The sequence below is a fragment of the Magnolia sinica genome, chromosome 9 (assembly GCF_029962835.1).
Source record: "Magnolia sinica isolate HGM2019 chromosome 9, MsV1, whole genome shotgun sequence".
Taxonomy (NCBI): domain Eukaryota; kingdom Viridiplantae; phylum Streptophyta; class Magnoliopsida; order Magnoliales; family Magnoliaceae; genus Magnolia; species Magnolia sinica.
In genome coordinates, this window is record NC_080581.1 from 49,852,687 (window position 1) to 49,868,528 (window position 15,842).

At 42.6% G+C, this 15,842-nt stretch overlaps 1 non-coding gene across 1 annotated transcript; it reads right to left on the bottom strand.

The window, feature by feature from the left end:
• Window positions 1–14,371: 14,371 nt before the first annotated feature.
• On the bottom strand, window positions 14,372–14,478 carry LOC131257168 (small nucleolar RNA R71). The gene has a single exon (XR_009177183.1). It is a non-coding gene; the product is annotated as a small nucleolar RNA R71 (small nucleolar RNA).
• Between the last annotated feature and the right edge of the window lie 1,364 nt (window positions 14,479–15,842).

Here is a 15,842-nt window from a genome sequence, read left to right on the forward strand (position 1 = left end):
TATCAACTGTCCCATCGTCGCGGTCGCGGAGGTACCACCTATGCATCTGTACGACGCTCTGTTAGTGAGATACGCCATGAAGAATCATTTATATATCATATGCACATGGCACCATATATTCCATCTAACACATGTGCACAACACATACTATGCACACATGCACCATGCCACACATGGGTGAGAGAATCTCTACCCATGTGTGTGATGTCACACACCTATACCACCCCTCTCTCATGTGTATCCAAAGTCAACCCTTCTCCATGCAACACCTTATGCATGATGTCATCATGCCATACCACCCCATGTCTCATTTAATCCACCATTAAGTCCTAATCATGCATTACTTGCCATAATCCTTGCCTAAGCTAATCATAACCACATTAATCTAACCTACCACAATTTAGCAAATTCTCTACAAATACCCCTTCAATCCTCAACATTCTCACCACTTTTCATACCATCTGTAAGATAGATAGAGAGAGAGGAGTGATCTTGGTGGGCCATCAATCCCATCCCTTCCATCCATCTCAATTATCCATCTAATCCATCAAGGTGAGTACACCCTCCTTGCTCATTCTTATTTTGTTTTCTTTGTGTTTATGTATGGTGGAGATGGTGTTGATGATAATGATATGATTAATGGTGTGGATGCATAGGAGAAGACATATAAAAATAATTTGTTATAGACCTCACATGGACCCAATGATAGTGGGTCCCACTAGAATTTTTGTATGCCATCCAAACCGTCCAAGTATGGCCCATTGGCCTGGCCAAACTCACACCCACCCACCCATGCACACACGTGCACACATCAAATATATATATATATATATATATATATATAGTGGACGCTGCACCAAGTAGCGTCCCAGCTATTTAGACAAGGGGCAGGGGACGTGGGACCACAACATCCCTCCCCCCATGGTGTATGTATTTGATCCACACCGTTCATCCAATTTTCCATGTTATTTTAGGCCTTAAGAAGAAAAATGAAGCCAATCCAAATCTCTGGTAGGCCACACTATTAAAAAAATCATTTTAATAGTGATATTTACTATCAAAACTGTTAAGGACCACTGTAATGTTTTTGTATGCGTAAACCAACTGAATATTGGGCACATTGGACGTGTTATGAGCCAGAGAACCCAACAAACAAAGTGGATCGTCCCGATGTGGCCCCACCTGTGAAAACCATTGAACACAAAAAAAAATAGTAGGCTAGACGCCCTTGCTGTCAGCATCAAGAAGATGCTACAACAAGCAGTGTCCTGTTGCTTGTTGAGTAGGCAGGGACGGTGGGCCCCACCATAGGCCCCATCGTGATGTATGTTGATGGGTCCCCTTTAAATAATGGGTTATCCCAAAAATTAGCCATACATAAACTCAGGTGGCCCATACCATCTAAAATTATGTGGAGATATGGCTAAAACATATAAAAGCACTTGTTGGGGTCCACCTGAAATTTAGATGCATTTGAAACTTGGTCTGACCCCTCAACTAAGTGGGACACACAAAATGGGCGGGTTGGATTCGTGAACCACATCTCGGTGGGCCCAACAAATAATTATGAATGTTTAATGGAGGGTAACCCTCTCAACTTTTGTGTGTGGTATGGCCCATACGAGCCACATATTGACTTGATTTTAAGCTCTAGGCCCACCATGGATTGGTGCATCTGACTAATGGTGTTGAGGGTTGACACGTATCATGGTGGGTCACACACAACTCAACCACATGGGAAATCCCCATGAGCTCCATCGCATAGAATCCTTTGTGAATTCTAATGATGTGTTCATAATGGTATTAGAGTAGTGGGCCCAAAAATGTTAAGGTCCATTTTGAGTGAATGTCATATGGGCTCATCAGTGGTAGTCTTGTTTGGGCCAATCACTGGGCCTCTTTGGCAAGAGTTGTGATCTCCATGTGTTGAATGTATGCCAAACTAATATTGTAATTTTTGAAGTGATGATGATGAATCCCTTAAATGGGCTGATTGTGGAAGCCAAATGGACCACCTTACAAGCCATACAAGTAGGTTATGACAACCCATTAATCGATCCATTCTAGTAAGTAGTCGCTTGTGATAATAAACAAACATTATTCATGTGTTGGTTGTGAATATCTATGCTTGTGATGGTAGGACATGTGTAATGATGGTGTATATGATGATGATATATGGAGGAGGTTGGATACTATGATAATACATGTGTACACCTATGCCTATGTGAGCCCAAGGACTAAGTGGGGCCACCTCATGAATTGCCTGAAATTACTAAAAGTGTGCTAAGTGTTGATTGGTGGCATGATACATGTACATAAACCCGTTATGAACCCATTGAGATGGACCACTTAATCCTTATATGCCAATAAATGTGTCGGTGGTGCGACCATTTTGATAGACCATGTGCAATTCTTGTTGCATGTTATGTTAAGTGATGACTTGATAACTAGCTATAAAATGGAACAGATCTGTACATGCTTGTGATGTGGAAGGTATAAACACTTGCATAACCTTCTTGACCATGTGTAGGGAGTGCACACTAGACTATTGTTTTACTTATTTGACATTGTGGTAGTTTTCGGCTAGCCCAGCGTGTTGTACATGTTGGAATTATGTACATGCATACATACATCATGGACTTGAAGTGCAGATTATGTGCAGTGTGATCATGCATGGATGCATATGCATATTGAGATCACAGGATGATGGTGGTGCATTTTGTGCAGATGTTGCACATATATTCGGTCCAAGATGACTATGGATCGAGGTTGGATGTGGATGGGAGAGGAGTTCGATTGGCCTTAGAGCTACCTTGGGTGCATACATGACATAAATGCATAGTATTGCTCTTGTACAAATATATTGCCTAGTTTACTTGTGCATATCATAGCATATATCATAGGATCCTTGTGTGATGGATGGAACACCATAGCAACATCGTGGTTGTACTGATGAGACCACCACCGCAGCATCATGGTTGGTATATATGGACATCAAAAATTTGGGTTTCTTTATACTGGGTCCCAGACCCCTAGGTGAAACTCCCTAAACCTCAAGTGGTACCCTCGAGCTTCATTGTCAAAATCGGGCAGATTCCATGGGTCAACTAGTGCCGAAGACCATTGTAGGCCTAACTCCCATCGACACGGTCGGGTAAGAAGAGGTTTGGCCATGCCTAGCTGAAGAGTTGGAGTGAATGTGGTTGGGTTTGACTAGCCCATGAAATAGGTCCGCTACCGACGTGCCGGGTGGGTGTTGGCATGGCTATAAGCCCCCACTGACAAGGCGGGTATGTAAGGTCTCTATTTAACAAGTTTTGGACTTACTTTGGATATCAGGTGCTGATGATTCCCAATAATGATAACTATATTATGATGTGAATTTTTAGAGGACCTGTATGCCCACATATATCCAGCATGCCTTTGCATATCATCACTTGCATTGCATCCCATCCACTTAGATTCATGTAGCATTACATATCACTATGTTTCAATTCGTGTACTTTGATATTTTGATTGTACTGTATGCTTGTACAATACACACACACACGCATATAGGAGTGTACTCACTAGGCTTTTTGCCTAAACTTCCTATTTCCCATTTTTTAAGGGCAGAAGTAGCTTGGAGGACTTAGGTTTGGATACATTTTGTTTGAGCTATATTTTGGCGATGCCTTCATTTTGTAGATTTTGAAAAAGCATTGTACTTGTATTATGAAATCTATAGTGAAGATTGTTGCTTGGTATTATTATAAAAAATTTTAGTAAAAAATCTTCCTTGTGGTGCGCCAAACTTGGGACTTGGTGTCTAGAAGTCGAGTGCCAAATTCAGGGCATTACGAAAGCTGTCTGTTCGTTCCTAAATTTGGAGTGTGATAGAAGGTGGTATCAAACCATAAGATTTGGGATCACTTACGAGCAAAGTCAGCAGCTGGAAAACATAGAAAAACTTAAACTAGGTCTTCCACCATCATTGATCGAGAACCTAGATGCTATTAGTACCCCTGATTTGTATGAATCTAGGATTCCTGGTTTGAGAACTTAGATTGATGTAGGATTTTGGATTTAACGAACCTAGAGGTGTAAATTTAGGATCCCCATCTTGAGAATTTACCCAAGGATAAGAATTACTACTGGGAAACCTAGAAAACTATTCCTAGCACCCTAAAGTGTGCATAGAGTGAGAGGGCTCTTCCTAAAATGAGAACCTTCATCTCCTTTATAGATCATGCCGCCATGTAAGGCTTAGACTCGAGCTGCAGTGACCTAACAAGCTCTGGACCCCCCCCCTCCCAATGACACTCAGTCGATCTGAGGATTTTTGACAAGTATGACGTCGTGGATGGAGTGCCAGGAGCGGCGTTTGACTGAGGGCTCTGCACCTTCTACTTAGGAAATTATAGGCACGTTGTTGAAAAAGTTTCGACGTATAAATCTCTCAAGTTTTAGAGGAGAGTCGGACCCGATGACTGTAGATAGGTGGAGAGCTCAGTTGGAGAAGATTTTTTACTGTGATGGGGTGTACAAAGGAGCAGAAGGTCATCCTAGCTATTTTCCTACTGGAGGGGGAGGCAGAGCAATGGTGGAAGTTGGTTTTCGATCGTCAAAACCTAGTACCGTGTGGAAATAGAGTGCATTTTGTGACCGGTTTAAGCAAAAGTAATTTCCGAGCAGTGTCCGACAGAAGAAGGAAAAAGAGTTCGAGACATTCAGAAGGATGAAATGACCGTAGCCCAATATGAGGCCCATTTTGTAGAGTTATCCAGGTTCGCTTCACACTTGATTAAGGATGAGGACTTGAAGGCCTGAAGATTTGAACAGGGGTTGTGGGGTGTGCTTCGATCCTGCATAGTAGCACAAAAGCTTTGGACATATGATGAGGTAGTGGATCGAGCATTAGTAATTGAGGCTGAACTTGAGGACCAGTTGAGGGACAGAGACCAAAGGAGAGACAGAAAGGGGAAGAGGAAGGTGCAACAGAGTGGGCTGTGGCATGCCCAAAAGAGGCAGGCAGTCAGACCAGCCACCAAAGCCACCAACCCATAGATCATTTGGAGGATCATGTTTTTTATGCGGAGGAGTTAGTCATATGAGTCGTCAGTGCCCCAACCAGCAGCAGTCCCAACAGCAGAGGCCTTCCCAACAGCAGCAGAGAGATCCATTTCAGCAGAAGCCTCCACCTCAGTCCTAACAATAGCAGCTGCAGCTACAACAACCACAGTATCCAAGGCCTCAACATCCACTACTAAGACCACAAAGCAGCAGAGACAACATCCAAGACACCAGCAACATCGCCAACAGAGGGGACATGCACCTCCCCAAACTGTTCTGGCTCATGTTTATGCACTGTAGGAGAGGGATCCTCAGTCCTCTAGAGATATAGTGGAATGTATTCTTGTCGTATCCTCGACTCCTACTAGGACTTTATTTAATTCTGGTGCTTCTCATTCCTTTATATCTGAGGATTTTATGCATGCCTTAGATTTGCCTATAGTAGAAGCTGGGGAAGGGTTGTTAGTTGCAACGCACTTAGGAAAGTCTATAGTTTTGGGACTAGTGTGCCCATCTTGTCCTGTGTATGTGGGGGAGTTTGAGATGCTAGCCAATTTGTTCGTGCTAAGGATGACTGAGTTCGATGTAATTTTGGGAATGGATTGGTTGGCTGCATATCATGCTGTGATAGATTACTTCGAGAAGCCAATCATATTTAATATTCCTGGCCAGCCACAGTTTCAGTATGTTGCGGTGCCTAGAGAAGGGCCATTAGAGGCATTTATGGCTTGCATACAGGAGGAGCAGTCAATAGTGTGCATCGATTAACTGTCAATCGCTTACAGCTTCCCAGATGTCTTTCAGGAGATTCCAAGGTTACCGCCTAGGAGGGTTGTGGATATTTATATTGATCTGCAGCCTAGTACTGCACCAATCTCGAAGGCCCCGTATCGTATGACACGATGGAGTTGAAGGAGCTACAAAAATGGTTAGATGAGTTACGTAAATTGGGATTTATTTGTCTAAGCGATTCTCCATGGGGTGCACCAGTGCCTTTTGTGAAGAAGAAGGATGGATCACTGAGGCTCTGTGTGGACTACTGCAAGCTCAATAAGGCCACTATCAAGAATAAATATCCGCTCCCGAGGATAGATGACCTGTTTGATCAGTTGCGAGAGGCGCAGTACTTCTCAAAGATAGATTTGAGATCTGGGTATCATCTAGTGTGAGTCGGAGAAGAGGATATCCCGAAGACAGCTTTTCGGACCGCTATGGTCATTTTGAGTTTCTGGTTATGTCGTTTGGACGAACGAATGTACCAGCAGTTTTCATGCAACTGATGAATGAAGTCATCGCACGTTCATGGATCAGTCCGTTGTCATATTCATTTATGATATTTTGGTTTACTTAAGGACCCAGGAGGAGCATGAGCAACATTTGGAGATAGTCCTACAAACTCTGCGTGAGCACTAGTTATATGCTAAGTCAGAAAAATGTGAATTTTGGCAGGAGGAGGTGAAGTTCCTTGGGCAAATGATCACTCGAGATGGAGTGAAGGTAGATCCTACGAAGGTCTAGGCAGTGTTGCAGTGGAGGCAACCCACTAACGCCACTGAGATCTGGAGTTTCTTGGGTTTAACGGGCTATTACCGGCGTTTTATTGAGGGTTTTTCGTGCATTGCCGCCCTGCTAACCAAGTTGACCCGTAAGGGAGTACCATTTGAATGGAGTGATGCCCATGACTGAGCATTCATAGAGTTAAAGACTCACCTAACGAAACCACCAATCCTCACCCTCCCCTCTGGAAGTGAGAGATTTATGGTATATACTAATGCTTCACATATTGGGCTTGGTTGCATATTAATGTAGCATGGAAATGTTGTAGCTTATGAATCTCGTCAGCTTAAGGTTCACGAGTGGAACTACCCCGCGCACAATCTCAAGTTGGTAGCAATTGTCTTTGCATTGAAAATTTGGAGACACTATCTGTATGGGGTGAAGTTCAAGCTCTTTTCAGACCATAAAAGCCTCACGTGTCTCTTCTCCCAAAGTGAGTTGAATATGGGGCAAAGGCGATGGATGGAACTATTGAAGGATTATGATTTTACTTTGCAGTATCATCCAAGTAAGGCGAACGTAATGGCTGACGCTTTGAGTCACCAGCCGCGAGGCATAATTGCACAATTTATGGTTCGAGAGTGGAGGATGCTTAAGGACGTAGTAGATTTTGATTTTTAGTTAAGACTGCAAACTTCTATAGCACATATTTCGAACGTATCGATTCAGCCTTCTTTGGTATTTAGAGTAATCGAGGATCAATCATTGCAGGCTCGTAGAATAGAGGCCGAGGAGGCAATCAACTAGATTGGAAGATTGGGTCTGATGGTGGATTGCGCTACCGAGGCAGATTGTGTGTTCCAGCCATAGCAGAACTGAGGCAGGAGATCTTAAATGAAGTGCATCGATCCAAGATCACTATCCACCCACGCTCCACCAAGATGTATCGCAATACGAAGAGGCAATATTGGTGGAGTGAAATGAAGCAAAGCATGAGATTACCATGTATGTGTCACAATGTGACACCTGTCAGCGTGTGAAGGTTGAGCATCAATATCCTGCTGGTCCCTTGTAGCAGTCAGAGGTTCCAAGGTGGAAGTGGGAGCATGTTACCACAAATTTCATTATGGGGTTACCAAGAACTTAGCGTGGTCATGATGCATCTGGGTTATCGTTGATCACCTGATGAAGTTGGCACACTTCTTGGAGATACGTTCTTCCTAAACGAAGGATTGATTGGCGAAGCTATTCATTGTTGAGGTCATGAGGCTACATGGTATTCCTGTTTCGATCGTATCCAACCATGATCCGAGGTTCACATCGTAGTTTTGGAGGAATTTTCAGAGGTCATTACAGATTACCTAAAGATACAGCACTGCGTATCACCCAAAAACTGATGGGCAGACCGAGAGGGTCAATCAGATCCTTGAGGACATGCTTCCAGCATGTACTTTGGATTTCTCCGGTAATTAGGACAACTACTTGCCTTTGGCCAAGTTCGCATATAATAACAGTTATCAGGCAACCATTGGCATGGCTCCCTTTAAGGCCTTATATGGTAGACTTTGTTGGTCCTCGAGCTATTAGAGCAAGATTGGAGAGCATTTGTCATGCCCCAAACTCAGAAACCGGGCTCACAAAATTCCCGATCGCCGAATCTGGTGCTGACAGCCCCCGCAGTACCCCATTCTTGGCTCTTAGCATTCATACGCCAAATTCTGATCCTGGGATGCTCCAATGAGGATTTTTTTTTGTACATTTAACTCGTAACAAGCATAACCATAAGCATACCTAAATAACAAAGGCAACATCATCATCACATATCCACTAATATAAACATTTGAATACAATGCTGAAAGGGAAATACATAAATTGAAAATCAAGCTCCAGAAGACCGCTGCACACTCCAAGCTTGACACTGCTGTAACCTAACATCACCTGCACGCATCTATCCTGCATAAGCTTATAGAAAGCTTAGAGGGTGGTGTAATTGTGTGCACAAGGTAAGTGCTGAGTATTCAATGCAATGCCATAGTCATATAATACCAAAAATACTGGTAATCCATAAATCGTACCATATCGGAATAAGAAGAAATATTGACAAGATCATTAATTATCAGGGTAAACAGAAATACTGACAAGATCATGACAAGATCATAAATCATATGATAACAAAGTAAGCGAAAATACGGACAATTCCATGAGTTAATCAATATCAGAATACGCAATATAGAATAGTTATGCAAACGAGAAGTCGTAAAGAGCTAGGTATCAGATGCCGAGGATGCGATGCAATATGCAATTCCTGATGAATCCATGAATAACATCAGTCATATCTAGACCATATAATGTAGAAACACAGTAACCCAAAATGTCATATGCCATGAATGTAATGCAATATACGGTGCAAATGGAACGACCATGCTGGAGTGTGAAGTCGGGATGATAGTACGTAGTATCGCAGGCTATGGGGTCCATCACAAGGGACTTCTATCCAAACCAGTCCCGTACCTAAATTTGGATAGTCAGACTCAATGTGATAAACTCTTGATCTCAAGTAAGTCGAGCGCCCAACCAAAATCCTGGTCATGCGAAGGTACACAGCAATTAGTTGTGCACCACCAGCCCGAGTGGATGGTGAATGAAATGAATGCATGAGTATGGAACTCCTACTCAATAAGTCCACATATCAGTACGATTCCTCTCTGGGATCATCACCGAGGTTTATTACACTCCAAATGGCACTGTCGCTCTCCTAGCCGCACAACCCAAGTGAACATAAGAAACCTCACTATCTACCTAGCCAATAGTCTACCAATACCTATCCGGCACGTCGATAGCAGACCCATTCATGAGCTGGTCAAACTCAGCCTAGTATTGCCCCTACCCTCAGGCGGGTAAGGCCACACCCCCTCCCAACTGACCACGACATAGTGGGAGACGCGGCCTCCTGGTATTCGACACTCGAGCGCTCATGTATCCACTCGGTCTCGACGTTGGGGCGTCTCTTGGCCACGGAGGTTTAGGGATTTTCACCCAAGGACATCTATGGCGCCCATATACTAGAACCAAACATTTTCGGTGTCCCATTTGGCCATCCACGATATGCTTGTGGAGCCTACGGCCCTTATGTCGCTAGGGCGTACAGTAATCATAATGCAAGATGCATGAGTCATACAATCTAGTCATGCATCGATCCTGCGCATACCACGTGCTCTGTGAGATAACCTCCGCCTATCAGGGAGTCTCATAACAATATGCTCAATGACATATGCAATGATCAACCACATCTCATAACAAACATGTAGATGATGTGTATGGGCATGTATCATGATGCTATGCTGTCACATACTCATAACCGGTATTAACAACCGACATCGACAATCGACCTCAATAATGTGGACATTTAACCAACATTGCCCCCAAGGAATGGCCCACATAAAGCCAAACATATAATGGACCCATGACCTCACACAAAGGCTTGATATACAACACAGTGGGCCTTACTCAAGGGACACGTATACATAATAGGCGGGCCCTACTCATGGCCTCAAATACATGACATGTGGGCCCTACACATGGGTCTCGAATACATCGAATGGGCCATGCATCATGGGCCATGAATACATCACAATGGGCCTTTCTCATGGGCCTAACATACATCATAATGGGCTCCATAGCCTGGTCCTCAAATGCATCCTAATGAGCCTCATCGCATAGGCCTCATATATATCATATTAGGCCTTAAACACGGCCTGAATGCACATCACAACGGTCCTCAAATACGGGCCGCATATACATCGCATTGGGTCTCAACAATCAGCCTCAATATTTGGCCTCAATACTCAGAATCGACACTCGGGATCGGCCTCGATAATCGGTACCAATAATCAACATATATAAACAAGGCGGGGTCCATAGATGGACAACTAATCAACAATAATGTAAAGATCGGATCTCGGCCGTGATTATATTAATCCGATAACACGGAGTCATCTGTCTATGGCGAATGGGGCCCACTTATTTGGGTTAACCCACGAAGAGAATGGGCCTAACAAGGCCTAAGGGAAGGTTACAATGAGGACATCTAACTGTCATTGCCCATCAATGTGGATATTCAACCAACATTGCTCCCAAGTAGTGGCCCATGTAGAGTCAAACATAAGGTGGGCCCAAATATCCAACAGGTGGCCTCAAATAGTCATCACAGGTGGGCCTTAAACATGCAGCAGATGGGCCTACACATCACGGTGGGTCGATACGTTGGGCCGCACCATTAGCCTAATATGCACCTCACGGTGGGTGTTAAGGGTTAAACATTGCATATTAGACCCCATTTATTACATGGATTTACGAACATGATACCAATTAACGCCCCATTTTAATCATGTTTGTGCTGCAAGGTGGATTTACGAGTGGGGACTAAAAAGAATGCTAAAAGCACGGATTTAACGCTCTGGCATCACCAAGGCATTGGACGGGACTCCATGGGTCCAAGATCGAGGATTTACACACCAGAGATTAGCGAAATTCCAGCCGCTTACTTCAAACAGGACTGAAAAACGTCCAGAATGCAAGATCACAAGGTTCCCACCATCTGATCGGCTCGAAACTTCATACATGGCCTGAGGACCATGAATTAACCGTACAGGTCAAATTTCAACCATTCGATCCCTGTGGAAGTGACCCGATGGACATATCAGCCCACAAAACAGTGATTTGAGGCCCACCTGATATCTGGATGTGCTTCAATTTTGGTCTCAATGGTTTACATGAGATGAAAAAGTGGATGGACGGATTGGATTTTGCATATACATCAAGGTGGAGCCCACTTTGAGAAAAGTGGAGTGCACAGAAACCATGCACTTGTCGTGCACCGAATGGACCAAGTCGGTCAGCAAGCGCTGACCCGACTTCTCTCATTAAAACAGAAACTTCCGTTTTCAGCGGTGTGAAAACAGAAATAGGGACATGCGGTTTTCATTTGTGGGCCACCATCGTAATTCGACGATCCGATCTGGACCGTCCATTGGACTCCTAAAGCCCCACTGGCCAAGACCTAGGTGGAAATTTTTTAAGAAGAAGGATCGGTTTTCAATCTTCCAAAACACAAGACAGACGGCAGAGTAGAAAACCACGTGGGCCACACCGAATTTAACCTAAAACCAGCCAATTCCCACTGGTTTTTCGTTGTGCATTCAGTAGACGGAGTGAATTTTTCAGATGCCAAATAAAGTGGGCCCCACCAAGCACCAGCGCAGCCCCCTGCGTAACGCTTCGCACGTTCGAGAAACTCGGACGTTCCTAGCGGTTGTGCGTCCATGGTCTGGGTTGTGACAATGATCTGAGCCGTCTAAATGATAGAGGGGGAAGATTCATCCACTTCCACGCTGGCAGAATTGATCAGAAAATGAACAGCAGGCCGCATGAAGTTTCTGATCACTGGTTGCGTAAGCTGGCCCGCCTCTTCTGCCGATTCCTTGCTGTGAAAGGAAGTCGGTTCTCATGCTGCGTAAGGAGATCTTCTGCACGCACCGACTCCAGCCCTTATGCACTGCTAGCCTACCTTCATCAACTACAAAAGAGAGAGGAGAAGAAAGAGAACCAGGAGGGCGATTTTTGCTTGGACGATTGCAAGGGAGGGAAGAAGGCAGGGGAAATTGGTGAGCACGGCTTGAGGAGGCAGACGTGGATGCATTACAAGGGAGAGAAAGAGAATAAGTCAGTTGTTTTCTTTAATGTTTTATGATGTTTTTGAGATTTAGCCTAATCAGATTTATGTGTGGCTAAACCTCTTAGCTAGGGCTAAGAGGTGAAGCCTGTAGCGAGATGGGAGATACTATTTCATGCTTTTAATTTAAATTCATGAACTGAATTTGATTTGTGTTGATTATTAAAGGAATGTTTTTCTTAGTCTTTAATGGTCTGTTGTGACTGAAATTACAATGGGTCTGCAATGACTTTGAATATTTCTTTTTCCCTTTTTGATTTTATGACGTCAGGAAGCCCTGTTGTTCACCATCGTCTCCTGGGCATGGTTGGATGATGATACCCTTCCTAACTTTCATGCACTGTTGATTGGTTGGTAATTAGTTTAATCCTGTTGTTTGCTTTGTCTCCTGGGCATAGTTAGATGATGGAATCCATTCTAATTCATATACCTTTCATCTCTTGAAAACCAGATCAAGTAAGTTCAGTTTAAATTCCATAATTCTTGATGCAGGCATAAGATCTCCCTGATCCCTACAAGTGGATCCTTTGAATCCCTAGTTTCCTTCCTCTGAATTACTTAAGTTTTAGATTAGTGTTTCACTCTTATTACTCAAATTACAACTCGAATTAGATTTCATCTCATTCTAGTTTTAGTTCTAGTTAGTTTCAGACAACGTACAGATATCAGTCCCTTGGGATTCGACCTCGGTCTTACCGAGTTTATTACTACATCACAACCCTATACTTGGGGAGTGAACAAGTTTTTGGCACCGTTGCCAGGGATTGACGGCTACGCTTTTCTGAAATTAATTAGTTTTAGAATTAGGCTAAGATTAGGATTTTACTAACTTTAGGTTAAGGGTTTTTATTTTATTTTATTTTTAGGAACTAACCTGTTTTCCTGTTTTATAGGATCCTGAAATAAGTTTCTAAATTAGTAATTCCTTCCTGATTTCTCTATTTTTTCTACTTTTACAATTAGCGCTTAAATTTTAGAAATTTTCTAATTCTAGTATTTTCATACTTTTAGGAAATAGTTTATTTTTAGAAACTTTCCTCTTTTTGTTTTTAGAAACTAGGATAGTTATTTCCCTTTTTAGAAATTCTTTCTAATTTTGGCTCTTTTAGAATCTAACTTAGTTTCCTAATTTATTTTTAGAAATTTTCTACTTGTAGACTTTTGGTTAAAAAACTAACTTTCATATTTTGTAGGCCTTTAAGATAGAAATTTCTAATTCGGTAAGCTTTCTTTCTACTTTCTATTTGTCAGTTCCCTTTTAGTAATCTACTTTCTAGATTAGAACTTTCTTAATTTATTTTAGAAAATTTCACTTTCTACTAGGAATTCCTTCTTTTAGAAATCAGTTTACTGCTATCTTTCTTTTAAAGGATTTTTCTTCTCTTTTTAGAATCTAACTTATTTTATTTTATTTTGCAGGTTTTTAACTTAGGGATTCCAATTTGGTAACTTCTTTCCAACCCTCTCTTTCTTTTTTAGATTTTCTTTTCTTAGGATTAGGTTTCTAATTTGATTGAGGGCTGCGAGTGTTTCATGCCCAAGTGGGCCCGTGACAACACTCGACGTCTCTTGACTGAAGGAGGATTGGTTGAGGGGTTGATTATCCATCGCAGGACTAGACACCACTCGAAATCCCCTGAGTTAATTGAAGTTATGGCTGAAGACCAACCTCCTCTACTTCCACCCAGGGTGGAGGATACCCAAGATGAGAATGAGGTGCATCAGGCACCCCCGCCTCATACTTTACGAGATTATCTACAACCGGCGGGAGTGAGTACGCCCTCATGCATGATTTTCCCTGAAAACACAGGATAAATGGACATCAAGCCAGGAGTTATCCAACTCCTTCCCAAATTCCATGGACTTGAATCAGAAAGTCCATATTTACATTTGAAAGAGTTCGATGAGATTATAGCTACATTATATTTTCCTAATGTATCTGAGGATACAATCAGGCTGAAACTCTTTCCTTTTTCCTTAAAAGAGAAAGCTAAGACGTGGTTACATTCACTGTGCCCTAGATCCATTGGCACATGGAACGACATGCAGAGGGAATTCATAAAAAAATTCTTCCCACATCATAAAACGATTACCCTCAGAAAAGCAATCATGAACTTTGCCCAAAAGGAAGATAAAACATTCTTCCAATGTTGGGAAACGTTCAAAGATTTGGTCAGTTCATGCCCACAACACGGATTTGAAACGTGGGGCATTAAAATTTTTTTCTATGATGGACTGACATCTTCCATGCGCCCAATGGTCGAGACAATGTGTAATGGAGAATTCATTAATAAAAATGTTGACGAGGTATGGGATTACCTCGATAGTCTTGCTGAAAGAACACAATCATGGGACTATTACCCAAAGTCGAATACCACATCTAGGCCGACTCAATTAAAGGAGAAAGGTGGATTATATCTCTTGAAAGAAGAGGATGATTTCAAGTGTAAAGTGACTACGCTCATAAGGAAAGTTGAGGCCATAGAAGGAAAGAAGGATAAGGTTAATGAAATTGTTTGCGGCATCTGTGATTGCAACATTCATACAACTGAAAATTATCCTACAATACCCGCCTTTCGAGGAGTGCTGAATGAACAAGCTAATGCCGTAAACAACCATCAAAGACCTTTTACTGGACCTAACTCCAATACGTACAATCCTGGTTGGAAAAATCATCCAAACTTTAGTTGGAGGAATGGACAAATGGCTACCCCTCAAGGTTTCTTTAATCAAAATCCAAATCAAGTGAAACTTCAAGAGGAACCGGTTCAAAATTCCATATAAGAGCTGGCTCAGGCAATGCGGGGAATTACAGATTTTATGCAAAAGATAGATTCTCATATGACGGTTATAGAAAAGGGGATGCTTCCTGCACAACCTCTCCCCAATCTTAAACCACAGTATGAGATTAATGATTCCAGCTCTTCAAATCAGATGGGGCACGCTAAATCCATCACCACTCTTAGGAGTGGAAAGATCATTGATAAAACTCTTCCGGTTAGGCCCGAAAAGCCTCAAGAACCAGAAGAGGACAACAATGATGGATCTAGTGATGCCCCACAAAAATTAGAACCGGAACTTCTAGAGAAGCCAGTTGCTCCGTTCCCTCAACGGTTAGTTTCACCAAAACCTCTCTCTAACTCTCAAGATATCCTAGAGGTGTTGAAACAAGTGAAAGTCAACATTCCTCTACTTGATGTCGTGAAACAGATACCTTCATATACCAAATTCCTGAAAGACTTATGCACGACCAAAAGACGGCAAAGTATTTAAAAGAAAATCTTCTTGACTGAGAAAGTGAGTGTCATCCTGAAGCAAGACGTGCCACAGAAATTCAAGGATCCCGGTAGCCCAACTATATCATGTGTAATCGGGAACCATCGAATTGATCACGCACTTCTTGACTTAGGAGTGAGCGTCAATCTGATTCCCTACTCGGTATACAAACAGTTAGGTTTGGGTGAATTGAAACCCACCCTAACCACACTACAACTTGCTGATCGCTTTGTTCGTGTACCAAGAGAGATAATTGAGGATGTGTTGGTCCAAGTTGATAGATTTT